Source organism: Mesoplodon bidens, assembly GCF_964165515.1.
Source record: "Mesoplodon bidens genome assembly, chromosome: 7".
NCBI classification, from domain to species: domain Eukaryota; kingdom Metazoa; phylum Chordata; class Mammalia; order Artiodactyla; family Ziphiidae; genus Mesoplodon; species Mesoplodon bidens.
In genome coordinates, this window is record NC_138164.1 from 2,447,965 (window position 1) to 2,475,588 (window position 27,624).

Consider the following 27,624-nt stretch of genomic DNA (forward strand, 5'->3'; position numbering starts at 1 on the left):
CATGACCTCTTTTAACCTGAATCACCTCTTCAAATACAGCCTGTCTCTAAATACAGCCATGCTGGGGGCTTAGCCCAACTGAGGCTTCAACATACGAATTTGGAGGGGCACAGTTCAGTCTATTGTGCCCCCAAAGCCAGCAAAGCCTGCTCTAGTGTCTCCCTCCTGCTTCGCGGAGGCCCGGCTTTCAAGGCCTCAAATGCTGAGTCTCAGAGGCAGCCGTGAGGAGGGCTGGCCATGGGCAGCAGAGCGTCTGGAAGCTCTGTGTAGTCAGGCCCATGTCCCAACAGATCAAGCCAGCCCGTGTCGAAGAAGAAGCCAGGGCTGGGCAGAAGTCAAATGGACAAATAAATGGAAGTTGGAGATCAAGGGCCTGATTCTGGAGCACACTGACTTATGAGGATGAATGTTGATGGTCCAGGTAGGAATGGAAGGAGGCAGGAAAAGCACTAGCTTGGGAGAAAGGTGTATTCCATACATGTATATGTTATCATTTGTAGGTTATCTGTATTATACATCTTACATTATTAACCTAGGAATGATCAGTTTAAAACTGTTGTGAAAGGTGTCCTAAAGAAGAGTTTGTGTTCCTCACACCACCAGCACACTTAATTTTCCCCTCGCTCCATTTTCACGATACCTATTGCATGAATTGTGCAGAATGTTGGCTTGATTTCATCCAGCATGGAGCAAGTGTCATTGTGCATACTGCCTCTTTCATTTGCGATGCACGGATGGCACCTATGTGACTGGTGACAGGGGTCAAAGAATGTGATCCAGGTCCTAGGCAGTGAAGCCCTGTTTTGATGATGTTCTGGGAATCAGCATGTCTCAGACCCAGAGAAGGAAGTAACTCCTAGTTTTTTACATGGCTTACAGTCTTCCCTGCCTGTCCAAACCCCCTGCCCCAGACAAAACCCAGGAGAACTTGAATAATCCCTAAATGATGTAAAGCAGAGTGAAGCAAACACCACGGAGGGGGGCGACAGACCAGGGTCCGTGTGGGCAAGTGCTCCTGCCAAGAGGGGGATGGGGTCTGCAGAAGGTCTGAAGCAGAGTGGTGTTACTTACTGCACCACAGTGGGAGCAGCCGGACTGACTCATCTGTATCAAGCAGCAAGGCCAGGCATGTCTCACTCATCGCTAGAGGAGCGAGTATGGAGATGATCTCCAGCACGCAGGGCAGAACTCCCGACCCTGGTGGTTCTGGGAGGGTCAGAGACCAACCACACGAGGCCTAGGGGCACTGCCCATCCTCCCCCACTCCCACTGAGTTCTGTGCACATCCCACGAGGGGCACTCGTCCCACCTCACAAAGGACGCACAGAGTCACATGCCAGGAGGGGTAATGGGTGTCCACTGTTACAAAGATAAGTGTTCATTCAAGAATCACCAAACAGTTCACAAAGACCAGTACCATGAAAATCAAATGAAGAAACAAAAGATGCTCAACCAACAGGAAAACTTAAGATAAATTAGAGAATAGGATTTTATAAGTAAGTTTCATATCAATGGAAAGATTTTAAAAAAGCATCTCACTCATAAACAAGACCAGGAATTATGAGATAAGCACAGAGGGTTATGGAAAAAGAAAAGAAAAAAAAAAAAGAACCAATTAGGCATCTTGGAATTGAGAAGCAAGCACATGGGGATTCTAGGCATACTTTAAAATGAGTGAAGTAAGTTAGACAGAGAAGGACAAATATCGTTTGATATCGCTTATATGTGGAATCTAAAAAAATGGTACAAATGAACTTATTTACAAAACATAAATAGAGTCACAGAAGTAGAAAACAATCTTACGGTTACCAGGGGGGAAATGTGGGGAGGGATAAATTGGGAGATTGGGACTGACGTATACACACTATTATATGTAAAAGAGATAACTGGACTTCCCTGGTGGCACAGTGGTTAAGAATCCGCCTGCCAATACAGGGGAGGCAGGTTCAAGCCCTGGTCCGGAAAGATCCCACATGCTGCGGAGCAACTAAGCCTGGGCGCCACAACTACTGAGCCTACGCTCTAGAGCCCGCAAGCCACAACTACTGAAGCTCTCACACCTAGAGCCCATGCTTGGCAACAAGAGAAGCCACCACAATGAGAAGCCTGTGCACCGCAACAAAGAGTAGTCCCCGCTCACTGCAACTAGAGAAAGCCTGTGCGCAGTAACAAAGACCCAATGCAGCCAAAAATTAATTAATTAATTAATTTAAAAAAATAGATGACCCATAAGGACCTACTGTGTAGCACAGGAAAGTCTACTCAATACTGTGTAATGACCTATATGGGAAAGACTCTAAAAGACAGTGGATACATGTATATGTATAACTGATTTGCTTTGTTGTACACCTGAAACTAACACAACACTGTAAATCAACTATTCTCCAATAATTTTTTTTTAAAAATTCAATTAAACTGTCTATTAAGGATCTACTCTATAGGCACGGTGGCCCTGTACGAAAATCAGTGTCAGAAGCATCCCCCCGCCAGAGGTGATCCAGAAGAAGAGCATGTTTAAGGGGAAACATGAAGCTCTAGAAGGATCTAGAAGGAGTGAGGAGAGGAAGAGGCAGTATTTGGAGACAGGGCAGCAAACAGTGGAGATTTCACGTTGAGAGAAGTAGAAGAAATGGCAGGCGCTTTTTTTTTTTTTCAGGAATGTTTTCCTAAAAACTGGACAACTGAGAAGACATTACTAAAATTCTTGAAAATAAAACACATCGCTAAGTCCAGTCCATGAAGTAGGAAACCTGCGGAGCTTTATGGTAAAGAGATGACACGATAAGGGATGACTGTGATATCAGGACACAGAAATTGTTCGTTGGGGCAGGGAAAGGGGACGGGGAACAGGCGAGAGATGCGTGCACGGCCACAGGACACAGCTAAACACACGTGTGGGAGCAAGAGCCACTGGAGTTAGGTCTGCCTTCCCAGAAACCTAAAAAAAGACCACACGATCCCCAAATACACCGTTTATTTTAGGCTTAATCTTTGACAACACGCACTGCACTGTGTGTGTTTTCTTTCCTTGTTCTTTCCCTTCACAACTGAACACACAGAGTCAGACAGCTCAAGCGTGATTAGCATGGGATGGCGGCCAAGCACCTGCTTTCTGTGCCTGCTTAACGGTTTCCATCTTCCCCTCCATCGTGTTGCGTGTATGAAACCCAAGCTTCTTATCACCAGCATCAGCACTTCCATTTTTTTGGTGAAAGAAGAAAGGGATGAAATATCGAAACAACTGTACAAACTGCTATACTGACAAAGCAGGCGACACTTCTGATGCTAAACACTTCTGATACTAAGTTGCTGGCTGGAAACTTAGTTTCAGGGCAAAAGGTGAGCGTGCAAAGGTGGAGGATCCCCTGTGTAGGTGTAAGAACTTGGCTAACAATGAGATTGGGGCCCATCCAATGAAGACATGCCAGAACACACTGACTTATCCAATAATGACAAGAGCAGGTCAAGAGTGAGATTAATCTCACTGTTCAAGGACAGGACATTCCCTACATCCAAGAACGTCTGCTTCTCCTCTCCTCCCCTCCACCCTTGTGGTCCTCCCGTCCTTTACTCATGCATTCACTAGCCCATTCTCTGTGGGAGCTTGCCTTCCACACGCACTGTTGATCCTGCCCTTGTGGAGCTTCTTACACTTCCATGGGGAAGAACAGATACCAAACAGTGTACAACAGCGACTATCACAATTGCTTTTTAGTAGCATGTTCTCTGTCAATGAAATCCTACATTGAAAATCCATCAAGTTATAAAGCGGCTCCTTTGGGGCCGGGGTGGGAGAATGTGTAGGAACCTTGGATGCAGCCCAGGACTCGTTCTCATCCCATTGCTATCATCTCTCTCTTCTTCCCTCTTCTCTCTCTCCCTTTTAAAGTGCAAAGTTGGTGACAAGGGTATAGGTTGGTCATGCTTTCTATTTGTTGAATAAAATAAAAATAAACATCAATATTTAAAATTTTTAATTATAAAAGAGGAGTGTGTCCTATTTCTCCACCCCCTGCAAAGGTGGATTCATAAATAAAAATATGCTCCCCGATTTCTCGCTGCCATGCACCTCTCACCTTTCTTCCTCCCATTCTGAAAGCACAGCTGCCCTTGTGCTCAGCACGGAAGACCTCCTGCTCCTGTGGCCTTTTTGGAAGACCTACCACACAATTAGAGTGAGGACCAACATTTACTGAGCACCTTCTGTGTTTCAGGTCCTGTGCTGTGATGCTGAGATACAAGAGTGCCAAGGATGGATTACACTTGGGATCGTGCAGGTAAAGAAGCAAAGATTCAGAGAGGTCAAGTAACTGAGCCAAGGCCACCCGGTTCCTGGCTGGAAGAGATGGGATTCAAACCCAGATCCACCTGGGTCTTATGTCCACCTGCTACTGCCTTGCTACCTCTGTGCCACTCTGCTGTGCCTCTGTCACTGTCCCTCTGCATCTCTCTCTCTCTCTCTCTCTCTCTCTCACACACACACACACACACACACACACACACACAAATACACACATACTCTTCCTCTTTGCTTGGAAATATCCACTCCTGATGTGAAGCACTTGGAAAGTACACGTGGACTTTCTTTCCCCCTGCCAGCCTGCCATCCCAGGCTGCAGCTGCTGCTCCGGATGCCACCGCACCAGCAGTGCCAAAAAGCTGTTTTTCTTCCACTCTAATAAACATTTTCTATTCACTTGTGAGTCAGTGTGTTTGTTTATCTGATGGGCCCCTACTATTTGAGGATGTCCAGAAAACGCGTTAACCCCTCCCAGGCTACGGCTCTCCAGAAACGAGCTCTCCCTGTGCCAGCCTCGGCCCCAGACACACGGCCCCCCTATGCTCAGACGCAGCCCTGGGGGAAAGAAGGTGTCTTTGAGATGAGACTTGGAGGTGAGCAGGGTGAGGGCATAAACGGAACATCTGCTTTCATTATCCGAAAACAAATTTAGTGTCAATAAAAGGTGTTCAAGTGAGAAGATTGAGGATGGAAATTGACAGTCAAAGGCACAGCCATACCTGATCCCACCTCCATGCCCACCTTGTCTCATCCTTTGCACAGGACACACTCCGTTCTGCAGCTCAGCAGGGAACTCAGACCCTCTCTGATTTCATTTGCTGGTCCTGCCAGCTTTTCTCCAACCTTCATAACGTCAAATAACACTGTTTTAAGCGTTTTATAAAAACTCACTCATTCAACCTTCACGAGGGTCCTGTGAGGCACAGAGAGGTTAAATGACTTGATCGAGGTCACACAGCTAGTGAGTGAGGGATCCAGAGTTGAACCCAGGGAGCTAACCACATGCGACGCTGGTTATTGACCAAAGGACACTTATTTTTAGACACAGTCTGAGGCCTATGAGCCAATGGATGGGAGATTTAAATTTCTTTCTAACTACATTAATGAGAAAAGACCTGACATAGTGGCTAAGCCCTGTCCTCTGCAGTCACTGACTTTTTGCTGTGAGACCTTGGGTTAGTTATTGGATCTCCAAAAGCCTTGACTCCTTACCTCCTAAATGGGGGCGATGGTGACATGCTGTGGAGGTCGAATGAGGGGATAATGTGCCCTAAGTGGTACCTCACTCATTACTGTGGAAGCTCATAACTGGATATGCAATGACATGGGTGGGGCTTTTTAGAGGACTGCCGTGAAACCCGTGAAACCAAACCAAGCCAAGCCCACACAGAACACTTTCATTTGGTGTGGATTTCACCTCCTGACAACCACTGTTATGTCTGCCTTGCCAGCAGAGAACTGAATCCCTAAATGTCCACAACAGCTATGTTCCCTAAAGGAGCATCTCCCGCCGTGGGCAGAGAACCTTAAAAGATACACTCTGAGCTCTTGAGGCTCTGCCCAGGTCCTCCCCACACCGTCTATCACACCCCTGGCCCAAGCCCTTTGAAGCCCTCATCAGGAACACCTGCCTCTGTTGCTGACCTCCTCCAGCATCGCGGTCCTGAATGCCATCCCAGCAGGATGGGCAGAATTATTTAGCTAAGTTTGTTATAAAACTACACAAACCTCTCCTTAAAGGACTAACTTTAGAAGAGTCACCAGGACTCCCTGAAGAGATTTATTTATTCCACTCAAGGGAGATTGGTGACGGCCCTCAGTCTCCAGTGGGTCCTAAGCTGGAGTGCCCCCACCCCCGCCGCCGGCCGCTTCCAACTGAGCCCACTGCACCGCGGGTCCGGGTGGAATAGTCTACACCTAACCGGCGTGCAGTCACCAGCACGATCAAAGACACGCTGGCATTCCTCTGACGCATCGCAGACTAGCCGCCTCCATCCATTTCCCTAATGTGAACAGGACCACTTTCACCTTCCCATCTTGAAGGAATACTCTGAGTACACATGACATAATAAACACAAAGTTGCTCTGAGATCTTCAGAGAAAGGATTTCACGTCGAAGTGTATTCAGCATCACTTGGCTGTTTTCAGTGACTATGGCTCTAATTTGGAATCACCCATTTTCATCCCTAGGTGGTGTAGACAAATGGCTTTGTAACTAAATTTACAGATTTGCTTAAAGAAAAAAGAAGTCATGACTGTAAGGTGATAATCCTGAATCTTCTATGGAGTGCACACAGCTATATATCAAATCCAGGCCCGTTGCGGAGCAGGAGGCCAAGGCACACTATTTTACTTTATTTTGTTTTTAAGAAATTTTATTTCTTGGTTGAATTTTGTTTGGTAACCCTCTCATTGCTATTGCAAATAGACCCCAAGATTCAGTGAAGCTACTCTGGTGAGGAGGTGACAACCGCCTCTGGAGGAGAACCCACCAATTGGGGTAATCAGCCCAAGGAAAAGAAAGAACATGTAGTAAGGGCATCCTGTTTCAGGGAATACCTGGGCAGCTTGAGAGACGATGAATCCTCCGTTTGGGGTTTTAAGGCAAAAGTGTTTGCTTAAGTTTGCAAGAATTTTATTTGGAAGGCTGGGGTCGGGGAGGAGAGAGTATTTCTTCTTTGTTTGTTTCATGATATTTCACACTTAGAAGGTCAGCCTCCTGCCCTCACGAGCCCCCCTCCCTCCCCACACCCCAACTGAACATCTATAGATTGGTCCAGAATCCCAGAACCCTCTGCTGTCGCACTGAGAGGGGGACTGGAAGCTGTCCACCCTACTGGAATTCCTTTGTTTTGGTGACTAGATTATCTTTATCCTTGGCCTTGACAGGGTAAGAAGAGCCACCCTAAAATTTAACAAGACCTGGATCTAGTGCCTGGATCTGTCCTTCATTTTTGTGTCCTGTCCCCATTTTGAGCACCAGGAGAGCGAACCTTTTAATGGGTCAGGCTCTGGCGGCACTATGCCTTGGACTAAATCTCGTCTCCACCACTTAGTGGGTGGGGGATCTTGGGGACGAGAGCAGCCTCTCAAGTCTGAGCTTCTCCATGGGTAAACGAGGAACATGGCAGCGACTCCGTCCCAGGGCCAGTGCAAGCATCAACTTAAATCACGCATACCCAGTGTTTACCTGATAAGTATTTTTGTTGCAATTGATACACCATTGCCATTAGTGATTTCCATCAAATGCAATGCAAGTACCATAGAAAACTATCAGATGCTGTACGAATAAGACGGATAACGTTACAAAAGCCGTATTGTTATTATTTTAATTTTTATTACTTCGCTCTTGCTTTGGGTCTATCTTGGAGGTGACAAGAGACATCCTGAGAAGAGGAATCACAGTTCCCTCCTTTTACTTATGTCAGGCTTTGAAACACCTAATGTGGTTGAGAAATACACATTTGCAAAACATTAGTACAAGTTTACATGAGAATTTACACACGCAGATTCACTGAGCCTGGAAAATAAGATTGTAAAGAGAGAGAATTAAGTCTGCTCTTCTTCCTGCCTTGCAGACAGAGGGGGAAGGAGGGAGCCTCGAAATCAAATAATATTTCCTTCAAATATGAAACCTGGAGTGAATAAGCGATTGACTTTTCCATTTGGTGCCTTAATTCCTGTCCGTCAGATTTCCTGTCACTTCTTGCCTGGAAATGTTACTATCTATCACTCTTCTGGAATGAGCCGGACTAGGTACATCTCTCTGAATCTCACTCTCCCTCTCTGGTTCCCTGATAAGCCTGGCAGAGCTGGGGGCTGTTGACAAGATTCACATTTTCACCCGATAAAGTACCATTTACACTACAAATGCCAAAGAGAGTGGTGGGGTGCACATTCAAACACAAGTCTCCAAGGGGGCAAACAAGTCAGGACACCCAAACTTAGAGAGAAGGCTGGTATCCAAAAGAGAAAGGAGGGGAGGGAGGAAGGGAGGAGGCAGGGAAGGGGGAGGGTTCCAATTAGCATCCGTGCCAGCTCTTACTCTGTGAAAGAGCGGATCATAGCTTTTGGGATTAAGGATTAAGAGCAAATTTGGCTTAGTGACTATTTCTCCTCTGGATAAGTGTCTTTTGAGGATTTAGAAAACATTTTTTCTAAACCAGTTGGATATTTTCTTAACATGCCAATATTTTTATTTTTTTCTTTAATAATTACATCAACTTCTATAAACAAAGCCTGATTTTTTCACATTTTCAAGGTGAAATCTCCCACACCAATTTAATTGATCCTCTTGCCCCTAACCTCTCTGCAGCCCAGGAGATGAACACCCAGCCACTGGGAGCAATCATCCAGTGACCCCACCAGCGAGGTCAGTGCATCAATCCACCAGCTTCCACAGCACTGCATCCAGTCTGCAGGGATCACAGTGCAATAAGCTGCCTGCATTCCTGAATGCCCAACAATCATTTCTGAAATAGACTCTGCACTTGAGAAAGCTTTTACATGGCTTTGCCCCTCGCCTTTTGGATCAAGACAGTAGATGGAGTGGCTGGGGGAACAATGGGGGTGGCTAGGGCTTAGCGGGGACTCTTCCCGCGAGGATGCTCAGGGGAGAGTGGGACGCCTGGAGCCCTGTGCCCGTCCTGCCTGCAGCCCGTCAGCCCCCTCCACCAGGGGCTCTGTTCCTCCCTCTCTGGTCTCTCCATCCTCACCCCAGGGACACAAGAGACCAACATCACAGACAAATGATAACCTTGGACAAAAGAACTATATTCAGAGGGGTAAGACGGGAGGTCGGCTAAGTGTGGCTGCCTCACTTCCTTCCCTTCTGGTCACGCTGGACACAGCATTACCCGCAACTCCAGACCCCACACAGACTGAATATATAAGAACGCTTGGTAGTTGAGGATGCAGATTCAGGATCCAGAGTCCATGGATCCCTAACTCTGGCCCTGACCCACATTCACTGCATAATAACTCCCCAGGGCCTCGGTTTACTCATCTGTAAAATGGAAGTAATAATAATAGTACCTTCCTTACCGTGTCGGTCTAAGGACTGAATGAGTTAATGTCTGTGAAACACTCAAAACTGTGCCTGGCATAAAAGTGTCAGTATAATCATCATTATTATTTGCAGATGAATAAAGGTAGGTATCATCTGTATTTTTCTATGACTGAGACTTAGACTTAGTAGTCACAGGGTTAGGATTTGAACTGACACACATATGTCTCCAGAGGGCAAACCCTTAACCAGGAATCAAGACGCCTGTCGTGTCAAAGTTAACGAACCAGCTGGCGGCACCAAGACATCCTTCCCACGCCCCTGACACAGAGCTTGGCTCTGACTCCATTAAGTCCTATTCACAGAGTTCCAAATACCAGGCAGGCCTAGTGATGCAGAACAGGGACCAGGCAGTATAAGTTGCTTACCTATCCATGGGGAGGCAACCCATGTGAATATGAACAGAGAAACAGCAGGAACAGACACATAGGGAGGGTGGGAGGGAGGGAGGCGCAAGAGGGAAGGGATATGGGAACAGATGTATATGTATAACTGACTCACTTTGTTATAAAGCAGAAACTAACACACCATTGTGAAGTAATTATACTCCAATAAAGTTGCAAAAAAATAAATAAAATAAAAATAAAGACAAAAGGGAAGAGTCCTCCCACAGCCCTTGCAGCCCCCTGTGCTCTCCCTTGAGTCAGAGGGGCCTTTCAGGTAAGGGTGCTCCGTTGCTCTGGCCTCCGGACATTTTGCTCCCCGGTGATGCTGTACCCCCCCTTTGCCTAACCACCTCCTCTCCGTCCTTGCAGTGCCTGATGAAATGGCTCTTCTTCGTGGAGCTTCTGACCTCTGCAGTCTAGGCTTTGATGTCCGTAAGCCCTCCCACTGCACACACTTCCCTTGAAGCCCAGCTCTCAACTGTAAGCAATTATTTGTGTAATGTTGTCTTCAGGTCCATCTTCTCCTCACTTGAGAATGACATCGATGAAGGCGGGGCAGTTTCACTATTGCTCTGACCACACACACAGTGTCCGGTATACAAAGAAAGGATAAATGACTGCATCCCCTCCAGGCAGAGAACTGCCTGGCCACTCTCCCGCCCACCCCCGCACCTTCTTTGTCTCCTATGAATCTATTTCGGGAACCTCTGAAGCAGAACACCTCTTGAAGAGCTGGGCTTGTCCACGCTGGCCGTGAGGACAAACTGTGGAACGTTCTGCTGCTCCAGGAGGACAGGGCAAAAGAAGGCAGCTCTTGGAGCCCTGCCAGCTTCAGCCCCGCGCTCTGCATGTCTCTCTAACAGCCCCGACGTGGACAGTGGGTCTCCTGCTGCTTGCTCCTGGCTGGATTGTTATCAGCCAACCAGCTGGCCTTCAAGCTTCACACAGCGTTACAGTAAAGGATGCCTATGTGTCCCCTCCAGCCTCCCTGCCCTCCCCATTCTCCTGCCAGTGTTTTTTCTCTAAACCCTAAATCACCCAAATGTGTCACACTGCCAGTGGCCTCAGCGAGGTGAACGCCACTGAACAAATTCTGATCACCTTTGGGACAGCCCAACCCAGAAACTCAGAAAAGGTCAGTGGGAAGGCTGGGAGGAAGAGCCTGCATCTTTCAAATAACCTGGTGATGAGTCTGGGGATCCTGGGAGCCCTGCTGGACAGCGCACTGAAAGAGGCTCAGAAACTCAGAAAAGGGCGTCAGGTTTCCCCTAAGCTGGCAGCTCTTCCTCCAGGAAGTGGCAGGTACCTCAAACACACAAGAGCTTTAAAGGCTGCCTTACCGACTGAGCTAAACGGAAATGCATGTCCCTCCTTGGTTTGCCCTCTCCCTCCTCCAGTTTCCCCACCGCCCGCCAGCTGAACCCTTTGCTGTGCCCACTTCCCAAGTGAGCCCCACCAGCCATACCAAGACCAACAGAAGTAAAACCTGGTCTCAGGCGACCGTGATGGAATGCACATCTCCAGCGGTGCTGACAACCAGCAAGGCTGCAGGAGAAGGGCACACTCCTCCCACCAACGGTGGCTGCAAGAGAGCCTTTACTGACTTCAGAAGCAATGTTTCAGGGGGGATTGTCCTCTGTTCACTGGAAATGTCGCCTCCTGCCTCTTCTTCTTTGCAATCTCCATCCCTGCTCCAGCTCAGCTCTGCTTCCAGGAGCTTGACTGGATAAAAGGACCCAGCGAACCTTCTCACAAATAGCCAGTCCCAACAGTGGTGGCAGGTGAAGGGGAAAACTTACACTCTCCTTTCTCCTCGAAAATGCCCTGTGCCCACGTGACCCCATACGGTCTCGAATCCTGGGCCATCTGCTGATGTCTTCCTCCAGGGGTCACTTGTAAAATATTTTTTCAGACATATTTTGTGCTCTGATTTTTCTCCTTTTTGTCATATATGTCTCAGTTGTTTTTTGTTTGTTTGTTTGTTTGTTTCTTGTCAGTAGGTATGTGAGGTGTGTAACCCTAAAGCCAGGAAGGCACATCATCTTCCAATTATATTTTCCTTCCATTTCACTTGCTGTGACCTGGTCATATCTGAAAAACTGCATTTCCTTTCTTTTGGGCTCATAATTAACAACAAAATAAAAACAAAAATCTTGAGCCATAATACAGAAGTCCTTCTCTCCTGGGTTAGTTACATGGAGTCTCCAATAGGACATGGGCTGACTCTTCAGATGTCTCTCCCCACCCCCGGCCCCGAGCAAAAGCCGGTGGCTGTCAGGTGTTTTAACAGCTGTAGCTCTTCGGTTGTGGAGACCACAGTTTTTGTTAGTTCTCTGTGTTGTTGTCACTGCTGTTGTTTGGTTTGCTTTGGTTTCTCTGTTTATCTATTTGAGAATGTCAGGATGCTATTTCTGAGACCAAAATGACTTCTGCTGGGTCTCTTGACTCTTGGGTCCCTGAGCCATTGTCATTGCCACCTGGGCTCCACCACCCACAAACATCTACCACACTGCTTCCTCACACCCAGCTTCAGAGGGACTCTGGAATCATGACAAGGAACAAAGAACTCTTTCCCCTCTGATGGGTGAGAAGAGCCTGTTCTCTTCCTGTTTCCAGAGTGAAAGCAAGCAAAGTTTCACAAGCTTCAGTGGTCCTGCTTTTCACCCCAATAGGCAATACTGGCCCCTCCACTCCCAGCACCAAAGAATGGTGCACCTGTTCCCGGGTTCTGCATGGTGTGGACCCAGAGATCCTTATAGAGCACGGAAGTTAATCTGGTCTTCCAGAGAGGTCCCTGGGCTCTGCTTGGAGCTGGATGGAGGGGTGAGGGGTGCAGACCTGTGGAGGGGGGCATTGCTGCTCCACGAGCATGCCTTCAGACTCGGCAGAAGAGAGGAGGCCTGTGGATTCATCAGGCAGCAGTGTGTTTTGAGACCCCCAGGTTCACCCCGAGACTGTGCTCATCCAAAAGGTAGATAAAGAAGGAATGGCCTCTTCCTCCTAAAAGTTCAAGTATAGCTGAGAAGAGCAGGTGTGAGCATAAACCTAGGTGCACACATACAGGTGCACACAGCTGAGACGAAATAATATGAACTAACTAAATAATATGAACTAACGAATGAAAAGCTCGGTCAGCACAAGGAATGAGGGAGTCGGAGCTTCAAGGGCAACCCAATCACACACTCGAGACAGCACGCAGTTGGTCCACTCAACTTTGACCTCGAGGGAGATCTCATATGGGTCAAGGGTGGGATGGAGTCCTCAAGACCACTCTGAGGTGTAGTTCACTGGGAAGGACAGAGTTTTCCTCTCTTGGCCTCAGAACAGTGACATAAGAAGACAGTGGGGTCTGAGGGACAGGAAGTCTGTCAAACACATGCGTCTACCTGAGTATGTGTACCGTCCAGCTGGTCCACGGGGGTCAGGAACGGAGTTAGCTGTGGCTAGGGAAGTCGTATCTTCTCAGGAATTTCAGTGATGACGAGGGTCTGGCAGACTGCCCTAGTTTTGAAGTCTGAGAATTCTGGTTTTGGAAATTTGGAATTGTTGCTTCAAAATGAACAAGAGGGTTTGAGACCAAGCCTTGGAAAGAACAGGAAAATGACATCTGAGGTGGAGACACTGCTGTTTAAAGGCTTGGAGACAATATTGCTTAAGGGACATCCAGGAATTAGCATCAGGCTGGCCTGGATATGCCGGGTGAAACTTGGCCTCAACACCGAAAGATTACTTAGGTAATTGGATAAGACCCTTCCTGAGCATTCAGTGGCAGAATTGTGTTCATTCTTCCTCAAATGACCGAGGTCCATTTCAGATCCCAATTTATAAGAGCATAGAAGACTGGACTTAGCAAAGGAGATTAAAGGATACTAGATGGATGGATGGACGGATGGATGGATGGATGGATGGATGGATGGATGGATGGATGGATAAATGGATGGATAAATGGATGGATAAGTGGATGGATAGATGATGGATTGTAGGTAGACAGACAGAGCGAGCCCTTAGCTGCCCTCTCCCCTTCATGCCACAAACACATGCCACAAACTCTTCTCTCTAAGGAGTGCCTGGTCTCCACCCCACATGCTGATCAGGAAGACACAGAGAACACAGGGAGAACCATCTGGGAATGATCTATTTTCTGTGCTCAGCATGTTCCTGGAAACCTGTTGTCCCCAGGAGAACAGGTGAAAGTCTGACACTGTCAAAAAAAAAGTGGGCAAAGCTTGCTGCTTAATTTTTTATTAACGGTATTAAAATTTCTTTGCCTAAGTCATTAATCATTAGGTCATATGAAAGGCTTATGTTTATTCAGAGAATATAATAGCTCACAGCAGTAAGGATGTATGTTTTCTCATTGGCCAGTGGAAGTGCTGCGCTGTTATATAGGAATAGATTTTTTTTTCTTTTTCTTATTTATTTATTTTTACTCAGAACAGTTAGTTCAATTTAGCAAACACTTATTGAATTTTTCCGACAAAGATAAATACTATACAATCTCTGCTGTAGAAAAGGTCAGAATAATAACAAAAATGACAAAAATTGTCACCATTTCTTGGGCACTTACTAAATGCCAGCCTCTGTGTTAAGCAGTCATGCACAGGATCTTATTTATTTCATTTAATCCCCAAAACCATACTGTGAAGTAGACACTATTTTTATCCCCATTTTATGGAAAATGAGGGTTGAGTAAGTATGTTTATTAACTAGCCCAAGGTCATGCAGTAAGGATGGTTACAGCCCAGTGGGAAAGACAGACAGCTGCACAGATAAAATTCCATTTCAGTTTCTTAACTTATATAAGCAACTACTATTCTTACATACATAACAAGTCGTACAGAACCAGGACAGAGGTATCCTCTCACCTTTTTATTTCCCATCCAAACACTGCTGGGGACCCACTGGTAGATGTCCAGAGACAGTGGAAGTTCAGCAGGGGCTCAGAAAAAAAATGCTCAACTCTTCCAGCGAGTCAAAGAAAGTGAGCTGGTGACCCAGGGACACTGAGGTGCAGGGCTGCCCACTGCACCACAGGGCTAGAGAAGATCTCAGAACAGAAAACCTCAACCCCACTGCCACTGACCCACACTGAGCAATGTGGTTGAGGAAACCCCAGCTCTGACCTAGCCTCACTCAAACTTGGGAGTTAAGTACCCTCCATGCCTTTCTTGTTGAGTTGTATTTAAGGAAATGGCGGACTAGCCATAGAATAGAATATTAAATGGCCACCAAAATCATGTGTCTGAACAACAACCGCTCACACAGAAAATCATAATATTATGTTTATAAAAGAAGCTAAATATAAGGAAATGCACCAGAAGAAGAACTTCAGATATCTCTAGGTGTAGAACTATAAACTGAAATAAAGAAATGTTATCAGTCTTTAAAGAGCATCGTCTAATTGCCATTGCATCTGTGAGGGCTAGTCCATGACTCCCACCTGGTCCCCTCCTGTCTCTCCGACATCCTTCTCCATTTCTCTTCCTTCCCAGCAACTCTGTCAGCATTACCTTTCACTCCACCTTCTTCGCATCTGCAGCCCCTCACCCAGTGCCAGCACTTAACCCTTTCGTGCCTGCAGAGATGTGAACGGGCTCATCACAGGACCACAAACAACCAGATAAGCAACTCAAAGCTGTTCCTACAACATAAAAAGTGCCTCTTCCCCCCATCTCACCATAGCCCCCTTCTCTAGGCTGGCTCCATGGAGACACAATCAGGGAACAGAGACAGCGATGGGGTAGGATCTCATTAGAGGACCAGCACTGCCTAGAACCCAGTTATGGAGACTGATTCATCTAGAGTCCCAGGAAACACCCATGACAGTAGGCAAGACAGCCTGGCTCTGATTCCTTTCCCAGCCCTTCTGTCCTGTATTGTTCATCTTCTGACACAGCTGTGGGCCCCCTCAGGGACATGGAAAGAAGAAAGTGTTTTGATCCACGAGAAGATGCACAGAAGAGATTCTATGGAATGAAAATACTCAGGGGAGGCATCTCTCTCCCAAACTGAACTGCTTACTGATTTCTACGAGGCATACTGCTTTGGCCCCAGGTTTCCCATCTCTGAAACACAGTCTGGCCTGATGTCCACGTACTGTAGCAGTCACGTAAATCCCAACATGCAAAGGCCTTATGTGTTCTTGAAAGAAAGAGTCACATAGGCAAAGTTATTATCCCCAGAGCCCTGCTTGTGGGCTGAGATTATGAGAGATGGTTAAGCCATAGCCCAGCCGCATCATAGGTGACCCGTTTCAAATGCTATCGCGCGCACACACACACACACACCTTTTAAGGTAGTAGGACGGCAGCACTGCCACTTAGCTCAATAAGATTGGACCTTCTTTAACCAGGGGAATGAATGATTCCAGGACAATGATGTTGGCCAGGTGATAGCTCACTAGACCAACACTTTTTATCTTTGCATCGTTCTTCAATCTGAACTCTCTCCTCTCCCTATAGATACCAGCTGATGCTGCTAGGACAAGAGAAATCCCAGCTTTCCCTGAATATCCAATGCTGTGACTGGTTTTTCCCTGCCACCCAGCTACGGGGAGAATAACTGAATCACGTGTTTGAACTGACCCAGCAGTAGAGCCAAAGGCCGTAATGGGTGACCACTTTCCAATCTCATAGAAGCGATAAATGAACCCAAATCAATAAACTGTGAAAACTGCCTGAGTCAGGGTCTGTGGCTCCATGCAGGGCCACCCATGCTCCTGAGTCCCTTGCTTGGTTGCAAGCTGGACATCAATAATTGAACAGCAATGGAGAATATAGGGACAGTGCCTGGCAAAGCCTAGTCAGTCTGCCAAAAGCATCCTCTCCCCACCTTGGCTGAAATGCACGTGGTTCTTACCTTAAAATGTGTCCTTTGTTAAGTGACAGGTGGTTAAGATTTGTTCCTTTTGCTTTTGGCAAACCCATTAACCAGAACCTACTTGGTTTGGAAGAGGAAGAGTTAGATCAAATCTTAAAAACAGAGCCCAGATTCTTAGTGGCCATGAAGGAAGTTGGAGAAATATAAATCAAAAAGCAAGCAGTAGCAAGAACATGAGAGTGAACACAGGCTTCCTCAGCACCCCACCAAAAGATTATCCCTTTCAAATCTCCCATGGCCCATAGAGTAATGGAAAAGGCTTTCTGAATCCCATTTCTATGTTCTAGCATCCTAACAGCAGCCCCTGTTTCTAGAACACCTCCACTTTAATCTAAGATTCTTCACACATCTTGTTAACAGAGACATAAATAAAGTACCCTAGCCCAGTGCAGAAGAAAGCCCAGGGAACAGAATGATGCTCAGAAATATTTATTTTGAGCATTAAGTGTACGCCAGGCAGAGTCTAAAGTACTGGTTACATAAGGGAAGTAAGATTAGCATGGGCACTTTCACTATGGAGACTGGATGTAGTTTTTGTTTGTTTGATCAAATTGTTCCTCTTGAGTGGGAAGAAAAGCCTCTGGATCTCCTGCAGAGAAGGGATTGACCATCAGGAAGGGTAAATATCCCTTGGGCATCTCCAGTTCCATAGTAATTGTAGAAACCTGTCTATTCCCCTCAGCTAATTCAGAGGCCTTGGCTCTTTAGGGCTGAACAAGAAAGAGGGGCAGACCACTTGAAGCTAAGATCAAAATGAAACATGTCCTCGAAGTTCAGGTCCGTTCCACTGTTCTATTTGCCCATTCTCCTGCCAGGACCACACTCTCTTGATTGCTGAGGCTTCACAGTAAGTCTTGAAGTTGGGTACTCTCAGTCCTCCAACTTTGTTCTTCTTCTATATTGTTTTGGCTATTCTGGGTCTTTTACCTTCCCATATAAACTCTAGAACCAGCTTGTTAATATCCACAAAATGACTTTCTGGGATTTTGATTGGGATTGCATTGAATCTATAGATCTAGTCAGGAAGAACTGGCATCCTGACAACACTTTCCTATCCCTGGACATGGAATATCCTCTCTGTTTATTTAGTTCTTTTTTGATTTTGTTCATCAGAGTTTTGTAGTTTCCCTCATACAGATCTTCCACATAGATTTAGACCTAAGTATGTCATTTTTGTGGTATTTATGTACATAGTATTATGTTTTTAGTTTCAAATTCCACTTGCTCATTGCTGATATATAGGAAAGCAGTCCCTCTAAGCTATGACCCAAGTGAATTCTTCAGGTTGGTTCTAGAGTCTAAGATGCTTACCTGTCATTTGCAGTGTAAGAGAGCAGTCACATTGTGAGTGACCAACCACTTACCAGCACTGAAACTCTGCATAACTATGGACATCACATGATCCACAGAAAGGCAGGTCCTTATAATAATTAGGTTATAATCCCGGTACTCATTTCCAAAATTGGAAAACTGAGTACTAACTCAGGATGACTAATGTCAAATAACATACCCATAGTTAGTGTTTTACAGTTTATTTCTCCACTTGCATATCTAACGTATTTGATCTTCACAACCTGACAGATATTCTCCCCAATTTACAGATGAGGAAATTGAGCCTCAGAGTGGTCCAGTGAGTTTCCCAAAGTCATACTGCTGATAAATGGCTGTGCATGAATTGGTCCCTGCGTTTTCTGGTTCCAAACCCCACAATCTTTCCACTAACGCTCAGAACCTTCCAATGATTCAGTACATGGTGGGTGTTTGCCCCAGCTTCTGGCACCAGTCATGTTCCTTTTTCTGTTCCCATTTAATACTGAGAATCAAGAATCCTAAATCTTGAGCTTGCTAGTGATTGCACATTCATACCCACTGAGTGACAGCAATCTATCTTGGGGAATTATGGTTTAATAATACCACAAGTCAGCACATTAAGGTCCAGAGACAAAAATAAAATGCATGACTGTCCAAATATGCTTCAGGTTATTCTGAATACATTTGAGGGGATTTGACAAACTAACGTCCTTTGCTATCAGCACTTCAGGCTGAGTCTAGTGAATGTCCTTCATTTCCACGTTCCCATCGTCAGCTACACCTGATTCTCCCATAGTTCTATTGCCTTAACTACAAATTGAAAAACAAAAAATGGTTCCCCTGAAAACAAGCCCCCACCATTTTATGCACACACACCATAAAATGAAGATCAAACCCGACAAAGATACAAGGCTGATGTGTGCATTTTAAACAAAGAAAGGCCCTAATATAGATGAATGTAACTGAAACCCTTCTTTTTAAAATACTGGATGTGGAAGACTCCAGCTGTTTATTTTATGAACAGAAGGGCAAAACTAACACGGGTTCCTAAAATGTGCCAGGAACTGCGTTAGGTGCTTCCACGTAAACTAACTGATTTGATCCTTGTAACAACCATGGGACTGGTTACTACCCCCTTGTATACTGTAAAGAAACTGGGTGCTTGAGTGATGTGTCCACGGCCTGAGAGCTAGTGCATCTGCAATTAAAACTTATGAGGGGCCCTCCCGGTGTCAAGCACAGACAGAGCTCTTTGACAAACATTACTGAACAAAACAAAGACCCTAGTTTCAAGGAGCTTCTATGCAAGTGAGGAGAAACAGATGGCAAACAAAATAAACAAGTAAAACATAAAATATTAGGAGGTGATGATGGCTGGGAAAAAAAAGAAAACCTAGGGCAGGAAAAGAAGGATGCGGACTGTAAATGGGAGTGGAGGGCGGACCGCTCTGCCGTCACGGGGGGCGGCGCTGGGGAACGTGAGGTCGGAGTGAAGACCCGGGGAGGGGCAGCAGCTGGGGCAGGGCCCCCGGAGACCTGCCTGGCCGCTGTGCCCACACACATGGCCTCCTCAAAACCACCACCCAGGTGCAGGGCAAGTCTTGAACAGAACAGGAGCAGGTCAGACAAATGAAGGACAGGGCTTTGCCTGGTGGAGCACTGCCACGAGCCCGCAAGCTCCTTGCTGGACGAGAGGAGGTGCTGGACACGGCAGAGGGTACGGAGGACACGAGAGAGGCAGGCAGCTGCGACCTCCTTCCAGGGCCCACCTTTCGGGGTATGATGGTTCATTTTACATGTCAGCTCGACTGGGCTAAGGGTGGCCCCCACAGCTGGTTAAGCGCTACTGCTGGGTGCATCTGTCGGGGTGTTTCTGAGCCAGGAAGACCCCTCGCCAATGTGGACAGCATCGTGCAATCCAGCGAGGGCCCAGAGAGAGCAAAAAGGCAGAGGAAGGGCCAAATTCCCTCTCTCTTCTTGAACTGGAATGTCCATCTTCTCCTGCCTGCAGAACTGGAGCTCCTGGTCCTCAGGCCTTCAGACTCAGACTGAATTACACCCTGGGTCTCCAGCGTTCAGACGGCAGATCACAGCATACCCTCAGCCTCCATGGTCTCCAGAGCTGATTCCTACAATAAATCTCTGCTTCTCTATATAACCTACTGGCTCTGTTTCCCTGGAGAACCCCGGCTAATACCAGAGGCTTCATTCTCTGGAGCTGATTTTCCCACGTTGGGAGCCTGCCTGAAATCAGTCTTAATTCTGCTGACGGGACTCACAGGAAGTTGTGCCGGGGTAGCCAGGGAGGACCACGCGCAGGTGGCACCAGGCCCTGAAGGACCCCTGATCCCGTGCTAACACTACGTACATACACTCACTCCTCCAAACAGCCCCAGGAGGCAAGTCCCAATACCACACCCCTCCTTTTACATGGGGAAACCGACTCAGAGAATTTAGGGAACTCACCCAAGGTGGATCCCGATTTCAAAGAGCCCTGTTTGACTCAAAAGACCATGAAGACCTTGGGGCAAAAACAAATGCCAGGTCAGAGAAGCAACTTTTCTCTTTACAGGGAAAAAAGCTTCACTCCATACTAAACCCTTAGCCAGAGACGGGCATCCTGGGGGCACCACTGGCCAAAGAATGCATGAGGGTAGCAAGGGAGGTCAAGAAAGGTAGATTGATGGAAATAATCCTTTTCCCCTAGTGAAAACAAATTCAGACTGCCCTCCATCACTACATTTGAACAGAGTGATGCAGGGATCACGAACGCAGGACAAGAATTCAGAGAAACCCAAGCCAGGAAGGGAATCCACGGCACAGACAGACTCCAGTTCTTCCTTACGACATCATCTGTGCAGGTAGAAAATCACCTTCACTTGGCCCGTGCATGTGCGCACACGCACATGTTAATATTTTGTTTGAAGATCTGCCTATTTACATAGTTAATTTGGGATTGTTTGCAAACACAAATTAGTTGGGTGCAAGTACTTTGTGCACGGACACGGAGCCATCCGCTTCTGCAGTTTAATGGCACGGAGAGTGGCTGCCTCGTAGCATATGGCTGTCTGTATATAATAACAATATTACCTGCACATATTAGTTACATAGCAGTTACGTTATAACTAGTGCTGGTTTTCAGCCATTCAAAAGCAAAAAAATAGTATTTTAATTAAATCATCAAGGTGTTTAGAGCGGGGAGAAGCGGCAGAGAGCGTTAATGATTCACAGCACTCTATCAACTGAAATGGGACGGGCACGCCAGCACCTTCCCACCTCCCAGGTGGGGTGATGCTTTCCTGCTAACGACACTGAATACTGTCTTCCCGTGACCTTGTACCCAAGATGCCAAGCTGCTTTCAGAGTCAATTGCAGGCCATCAATCCTGGAGTCAGACAACTGTCAGAGCTGGAAAGGACCTCAGCCATTGTCTGGCCCACTGACCACAGAAAAGACAAGTGAATTCTGGGCAGGAGGGGAGTAGCTCTGAACCACACGGTTTAGTGGGGAACCTGAGACCAGAACCCGGGTCTCCTGAGCTGCATTCCCATGCTGACGCTGGTGCACGTCTGTCACGCTTCTTGAAATGTCCCACACAGACCATTTCCCCTCAAATTAAAATTTCACACATATTAGACACCTTCAGAAAATGACGTGGTGTCACACACATCAGTTGGTAATTAATAAATACAAGCACAGGGTTAAAGAGCCTGTCCTAAGCCACTGGAGCAAATATGTGGTAATATTCAAATTTTTTCGCATGGTTTCTAGTACTTGTGCTTTTGAAAATGCATTGCCTCCTAATGACAGGGATTCGTTTAAATTCATTAGAGAGGAGGGAGCCAAGGTCTGTCCTTTGAGTTCCAGATGCAGCATTCCCTTGGTGACACTGGGCAGGTTACAGAACCTTCTCGTGCTTTCTCCATGATACTGAATTACACACTTAAATGCTTTCCTCTCCTTTTCATTATAGAAAGGAATCTTTCTTCCAATAGGCACTGTGTTAACATGAGCTTCAAATTACAAGAGGCAGTGACATAATCTCAAGGTTGGTATTATCATCTCCTCTGGGTGGGACGGGTCAGAATATTCCTTACACCCAATTCCCGCCCCCCTCCACCACCACCCCCCGCCATGTTGCCAACGACAATATTATCTCCATCCTTTCTTACAGAGCACATGTGAACTCAGAGCCGTGGGGAGGAAAGCACAGGATGCTGTTATAATCATCAGGTCAATTGAGGAGAATGAACAGCATCTCGGCATAATCTTCATCTTACCCCACACGGCTCCTGTCCTTCCTGCCTGGTACACAGCTAACACTCCATGCAGAAGACACTAAACGTCCTTAGTTGCATAAGATAAGAAACAGACCCCAGTAGAGCAGGATAAGAGATCGCTGGTGTCCATCAGGAACAAATGACCATGTAATAACTCTGTAATTACGTGGTAACTAGAGCTCATTGAGCCTGTAAATTATATCCTTGTCACCTTCGGGTAATGATGCAGCTCTATCTCCCATCTACAGAAAGCAGCCGCACATGGTCCACAGTCACTGAGAGATAACGGAATTCTTGGCTTTTAACGCAGATTTGCTGCTGCTGATAGGTGATAGACAGGCTGAAATCTAGGATTTAATGATTTTCCAGTTGAGATATGACTGCCTTACCATCCATAGCAAGACATCCATTACCCAGGCAGTGTTCTCCATCCTTTACCAGGGGGACTGATGAAGGTTCCCCAAATTAGAGAGGAAATGCAAAGGCTCCACAATACACACACACACACAAATGCTCACAAGTGCACAGGCATGGACACCAACAGCCAATTTACACTCCCTGGAACATTTAATCTGCAGACCTTTGAAACATCACTATGATAGCATTTCACCGAATATTTTAATACTGGGAAGAATATTGTCTCTTTTTATGAAACATTCTCTCTGGGACCATTACGCAGAGGCATTATGAAATTCTGTGTGGTAGATTATTCAGCAAATATTGTTTGACAGTCGACTGTGCATATAGTATTCTGCTAGGTGTTAGAGAGGAAACAAAGAAGCATAATACTCAGTTCTCTCCCCAAAGGATCTGAGTCCACTGACACAGATAACATAAATACATAAAAAGTTAAATTATAATGTCACAAGGCAGTGTATAATTATCTGCCAAATGACTGGTACAGACACGAGAACTACAGAAATAACAGAAAGAGGGAACTCACTTTGGGGTGGTATAATCATAAATATAGCTTCTTACAGATTGAAATGAACATCAAAGAGAGCTGAAACATCACATTCATTCAAGGTCTGTTAGAAAGAGACATTTCACAGTTCTCTACATCCACACTCCTCTGGGTCCTCCAAAAGCAAATCAACAACAACAATAAAAATCAGATATTTTTGAATTAAGGAAAAATAGAAACCTTGGGAAGGAAAACATCAGAAATATGAGCATCAACAAGTTTAAAACTGTGTATAGCCAAGGTGCAAGGAGGCCAGAAATATCCTAATAACTTCCATGTTCCTTTAGCATTTGAGTGTTTATAATTTGAGTGCACATGTAGCTATTCCGTCCACAGCAGTAGGAATGTTTGCTGATCAACATAAGGATTTAGCAACTAGTCCGAGACATGGTGAATGAACTGCAGTCATCAAGTTGAGAAAGTGCAAAAGCCTTAATCGAAGCATCCAGTTAACATAGGACACAATCCACTGGGGATCAGTGTGGGTATTTCTCCGAGAAACAGAAAGCCTGTCCCTCTCTCCAGGTTCCTTGGCCCCTAAACGCCCAGCCTTCTAATCACGATTCATGACGGGTATCGAGGGGGTAGCAACATGATAAGAGTTACTCTACAGCTACTGCTAAAGGTTAGTCAAAACAGCCTCTTGGGTTTTATCTGGATTTAGTGTAAACCCATTTGCCATCATCAGACTGGCACTGAGCAGGCTTTTGACTGGCTGGCCTTCCTGGCACACACCACCTCCAACATTTACCCTGCAAATGTCCTTCATTGATGTGGGAGGTGCACGGACTCACTTGGTCTAGAGTGAGTGTAAACCTTAGACCCTAGTGCCTACCAGTGGTTGGTCTCTGGGTGATGCTAAGGAAGATGAGGGCCCCAGGGAGACTACACCTCTCCATGGAAGAACTGTAAGGATATACCCTCTAGACTCTGAAACTAGAGGGAGCCAGCACCCCTTCATACCCTTAAGAATTCAAAAGGTCTCAGTGAAGATTTTCTCTTTCTGGAATAAATCAGTGCTATCTCAAAGAAAATATTTTTGACAACCACCAGAATTCTAGTAAGGTTAAAAAGAATTGTACTTTCGATAATGCTTTTTTTAAAAAGTCCGCATTAACGATGTGACCTTGTGTATGTTACTTATCTTTGGGTTATCATTTCCTTGCTAAAAAATAAAAAGATCAGATGAGATGGTCCTTCAGGTCCATCCTAGATTGAACAGTCTATGAACTAGAAGGGCTATAATGATCAGTTTTTCAAAAGTTAATGAAGAATAATCATATCCTCAATCTCAAGCTGTCGATAAAGAATAAGAGACTCATGTTTTAACCAACCATTAAGTCTATAAAATAATTCAGTGATCTAGGCTCCTAACCTATCTCTGGCTCATACAATATTTTCTCTCAAAGAACCAAGCAAGATCCCTGGATGTACTGTGACAAATCATGGTTGATCCACAGAGGTCTTTGAGTGCACATTGAGGAATGTAACGGCAATGGTTATGGCGGAGACTATGTTTCTCATGCTGCATCTGATCCTCACGATACACGTTCCTAAAGGGAGTATCAGCATCAAGGGAAGTCAAACTGCTCCCCGTCACGTGGGCCTGCACTCCCTTCAGTTCTTTCCTCTGGTCAGATCTCGAATGCCCATGATGGAACTAGATGTCTCTCTACACCTGCGATTCTCATTTTATTTACAGTGGCCACAGGATCGATACCTCCTCCCCTGGAAATAAAGCTTTCTACTTTGCATTGGAATTTATCTTCGATAGCTGCTGGAAATCATTATCACACAATAATGTTCTATTCACTACTCATGTTATCTCTTCAGCTGGGCAGATTGCCAGGCATTTGACTGCCTGACACCAAGTCCATTTGGTGCACGACAAAAATAAAACCTTATATTGCCTAGAAATAACACGAGACACACTCATCATCCAGCCAGGGATGATTGGGCTACTTTCTCTTTCTGAGGAGTTGTCAGAACTCATGTAAATCATCCAGGGCTTTTGCCTACAGCCATGAGCACACTCTCATTATGTGTGTATAGCAGGCATGAAGAATAAGCTTTGGAATGGACCAAAGTGATGATGAATTCCAGAGGTGAAGCTATGAGGTCTAAAAGGCTCTGTGCCTATAGTTATATCGGGGCTTGGCTTATCTTTACTTGGATTCATTGATACTAATATCGTTTCTGTTAAGTTCAAGAACATTTCTTGAGATCCTACCAGGTGCTGAGTACTGATCTCGGTACTTGAGGTGCACCAATGAATACAGCATTCCTCCCTGGAGAAGCTGAACTAATAAAGTGAGGCAAAAAGATATACACAGAATGCCTGCACCATGTGATGAGACATGTGAGCAAGATGTTGGCAGAGGACGGATGACGAACACTGTATCCTAGTTTTGAACTCAGGGGAACCTTCTCAGAGGAGGTACCATTTGAATCAGACGCCTTAAAGTAGAGTAGCTGGAAAGAAAGGAAAGGATGGTTCAGAGGACATCCCCCTATGTGAACATCACAAGTATATTCAGAGGTAGATGGGTGTTGAGTCAGGACTGGTGAGTATAATATCTATAAGAAGGTCTGAGTCACTAGAGTTTAAAGAAAGAGTGATGGCCTCTCCTTCTCCAATTACCAGGGGGTGTTTTATTTTGGATACACTGCAGTTGAAGTACCTATTGGACATGGATTTGGGTGTGCCGACCTACAGCTGGAAATACTTTGATTACATTCAAGTAAGGGGTCGGAGTCAGAGATGGTAACGTGGGCAGACAGTGAAAACCTAGGAAATGGATGAGATTTCCCATGGAGAGGGCTAGCAGCTTTGGGTCAGGGACGGAACCAACGTTTAAGGGTTTAGCATCGGCGGGAAAGCGCACACAAGGAGACAAAGCCAGAACAGCTAGAGCAGCATGAAGAAAACCAAGCAAGAAAGCGGTGTTGCAGAAGCCACAGCTGGATGGAGTCTCAGGAAGGGGAGAGGTGTAATCATTTGAATGCAGTGGTGAAATAAGCACTTGGATTTGTGCAGAGTTTGGGAAGTTTGGCCAGAGCAGTTTTAACAGAAGTAGCAGTTGGAATATAGACTCCAGTTGATTAAGGAATGAATAGAAATGAGAAAGTATATTATACTCCAAAAATGTCACTTAAGAATGAAATAAACAGACAGAAAAGGAGAAAGAGAGGGAGCAGAGGGCTTGGGCTTGAGTTGTGTTTTGGAGGAAAAGCCAGGAGAGAAAAAGAGGATTTAGGGACCCCCAGCCACAAGAGATTACATAGCAGAGTCCAGCTCTAGGTGAAACAGTATTTTCAACAGCCAAGTCAAATACAGGCCTAAGTCTATTATAAGCTTTCAGGCAACCCTATCTCCAGCCTGGACCTCTCTCCTGAGCCTTAGGTTCATATATACGGTTGCCTACTTGGCATCTCCACTCAAAAGCCTAATGGGCATCAAAACCTTACATGATCAAAATGGAACTTCAGATTCCCCACCTCCAGCTCCCAAACGTGTTCTCTGTCTTATCTTCCTACTTCACTCCAGGTCCTCCAACAAAAAACCGTGGAGTCCTTCCTGTCCACTGTCTTTCTCTTGTAACCAACATCCAATCTACCAACCAATCCCTGTGGCTCTACCCGTGAAACAGATCCAGAAAATGGATCTTCCACGTCATCCCCACTTCTATCCCATGGTCAAAGCCACCATCATCTCTCATCTGGATACGGCAGCACCTCCTTACTGTTCTTCTTGCATCCAACTAGACAATCTATTCTCCTCAGGTTCCCAGAGTTAGTCTTCGAAAACAAAAGTCAGAACAAGTCACTCCATGGCTCAATATCCTTTAGCGACTTCCCTTCACATAAACAGTAAACATCAAAGACTCTCAGTGGTCGACAAGTTCCCCCCCCCGGTTGTGGTGGATTGAATTATTGGGCTCGGCTCTTACTCTTCCCCCCACTCCTGCTATGGGCAGGATGCACTGTCCTGCCTGTCAATGTGGGGCTTGGCCATGTGACTCGCTTTGGCCTGTGGGATCTTAGTAGACAGAATGTGATCAGGCTTGAGGCATGCGAAGTGCATGGGTGATTAGGTTTTACTCTTGAACTCTGGGCTCTGTTGGTCTCCCTGAAGAAGAGATCTGGGGGTAGCATCTGGACTCTGGGGAGAAAAGATTTGGGGGGCAGCTTCCCTCGTGGCTTCACACTTCCAATGCAGGGGCTGCAGGTTTGATCCCTGGTTGGGGAAGTTCCTCATGCTGCGAGGTGCGGCCAAAAAAAAAAAAAACCTGTTCTTTTAAACAGTAAATAAATAAGGAAAAATAAATGAATGAACATGAGTGAAGAGGCCTTGAGCCTAATTTGCTGTCTTCAGCCACCACAGCCAATCTGCAAACCCAAAAGTGAGGGGGAAAAGACACTGTTGTATATCCCTGAGC

At 46.0% G+C, this 27,624-nt stretch overlaps 1 protein-coding gene across 7 annotated transcripts in view; it reads right to left on the bottom strand.

Moving 5' to 3' along the window:
• The window catches only part of NTM (neurotrimin), a 395,378-nt gene that overhangs the window by 252,575 nt on the left and 115,179 nt on the right, over positions 1-27,624 (bottom strand). The window lies entirely within an intron of this gene.